Source organism: Euprymna scolopes, chromosome 17, assembly GCF_053919585.1.
Source record: "Euprymna scolopes isolate OS-2025 chromosome 17, ASM5391958v1, whole genome shotgun sequence".
Classification (NCBI taxonomy): Eukaryota; Metazoa; Mollusca; class Cephalopoda; order Sepiida; family Sepiolidae; genus Euprymna; species Euprymna scolopes.
Genome location: NC_136498.1, coordinates 25921401 through 25923755, shown reverse-complemented (window position 1 = coordinate 25923755; position 2355 = coordinate 25921401).

The following is a 2355-nucleotide window of genomic DNA, read 5'->3' as shown; positions in this document are numbered from 1 at the left end:
TCTCTCGCATTTATCTGTCTGTTTATCTTTTTTATGTTTATTTATCTAGATAGAACTCTATCGATGACTCTATCTTTTTAGCTATCATTTTCCCATGCTTTCTCATCATTTAATCTATGTATATATTACTGTATCTATCTCTGCCTCAGTTTATCTCTGTTTCTATCTCTTTTACCCACTCTCTGTATCTTCAGCAATTACTGCCTCCCATAGTTGTTTTCGTCTCACCGCATTTTAGCTAACTCATCATCTAGCCGGCTTTTGGTAGGATTAAAACCGCTATCTTCAGACAATGCTTACCTGAAACTGTAGAGATGCAACGCCTGTATCCACTACGCCACGGAACCAGAAGGGCTATGAAGGTTGGATTATTTTTTTTTTTTTGTTTTGTATTATAAATCCAAGTTTTTTTTTTGTTACCTGATTTACCATTTTCGGCTTCCTACCGAATAATCATATATTATTTAATTATTGGAATTCTTTTGAGATAAGTAATTTGTTTATTTTTATTTGTTTGCGAACTATTATCCTCATCTTTTATAGTTGTTGTTTTACGACGTGTCCGCCAATAATTCCTCTGACCTTCCTCAGATTGCTAACCGCGACGAGATAGGAATGCTGAATCTTTAATTGTGTCTTCAGTAATTACTGCCTTCCATAGTTGTTCTCGTCTCACCAGTCTCTACAGTTCCAGGTGAGCATTGTCTGAAAGCGGTTTCAATCCTATCCAAAGCCGGTCAGAGGAATAGTTGGCCAAAATATGATGAGACAACAACTATGGAAGGCAGTGATTAATGACGATACCGTTGAAGATTCAGCATTCCTATTCTATCGCGGTTAACAACCTGACGAAGGCCAGAGGAATAGTTGGCCGAAACGTCGTATTACTTTGTTCCACTGACGAGGAAAATTTGAGAGATTTTTTTGTAAAGATACAGAGAAAGGAAACATCTTTTGCGATTGTTTCAGATAGACGAGTTCATGCTGTGAATGTCTCACAGGAGGGGGAACCATAGATTTTAGATAAAGTGATAACCTGTAATGAACTTTACTATGGATTGGGGAGACGCAGGTGACAGTAGCACTAAAAAACGGGAAGGAAAGGAAAAAGTCATAAAAAAGAAAGGAGTCACACGCAACAACAATCTCCCGTTTTCAAGTATTTTCTTAACCGATCGTCCCCGTTATTTACGCGGCATCCTTTTATATAGCCAACCGGCGAAAATCTGCACACGAGTCGCGAGACTTTTTGTTACTTTGCGAGTTATAAAAGTTGTGGGCGCCGTGATCTTGATTCTCCCCTCCCCCGACTCCACATGACGCACATACGCGCAGACGCTTTAATGGTACCTATTTACTATGCCTCCCGACAGGACAGAGTTAGACACCAGGGTCGTTTCTTAACGTGGAGAAAAGGTACAAAAATAAAAAATTGTCTCAGTCGTGAAGGACTGATCCTCCACCGAAAGAGAACAAGAAATGGAAGTGCAGCATCTGAAGAACAGATGGTATTTATTTGCTCCCCCACCGAGCAAATTAGGCACAAGGCCGATTTTTAATGTGAGGAGTAAAGGGATGGGGAATGGAAAAAGGGGGCCAGCTCCCGAGAGGTGGGAAATGGGAGCTGGTTAAAGGTCAGGCATGTGGGGTTGCCCCCACATCTGGTCTTTGCTAGTCATAGCTTGCAGCATCTGAAGAACAGATGGTATTTATTTGCTCCCCACCGAGCAAATTAGGCACAAGGCCAATTTTTAATGTGAAAGTGAAGGGAGGGGGAAGGGAAAAAGGGGACCAGCTCCCGAGAGGTGGGAAATGGGAGCTGGTTAAAGGTCAGGGATGTAGGGTTGCCCCCACATCTGGTCTTTGCTAGTCATAGCTTGCAGTATCTGCCGGAACAGATTGGATTTATTTGCTTCCCCACTGAGCAAATTAGGCACAAGGCCGTTTTTTAATGTGGAGATGGAGGGAGGGGGAGGGAAAGGGGGGACCAGCTCCCGAGAGGTGGGAAACGAGAGCTGGATTAGAAACTATTGGTATGAAGGGTTGTCCCTTCAGTGACCAAGGTCGGATATGTGGGGTTACCCCCACATATGGTCTTTGCTAGTGATAGCTAGTCATTGCTTGCAGCATCTGCCGGAACAGATGGTATTTATTTGCTCCCCCACCGAGCAAATTAGGCACAAGGCCAATTTTTAATGTGAGGAGTGAAGGGAGGGGGAAGGGAAAAAGGGGACCAGCTCCCGAGAGGTGGGAAATGGGAGCTGGTTAAAGGTCAGGCATGTGGGGTTGCCCCGACATCTGGTCTTTGCTAGTCATAGCTAGTCATAGCTTGCAGTATCTGCCGGAACAGATGGT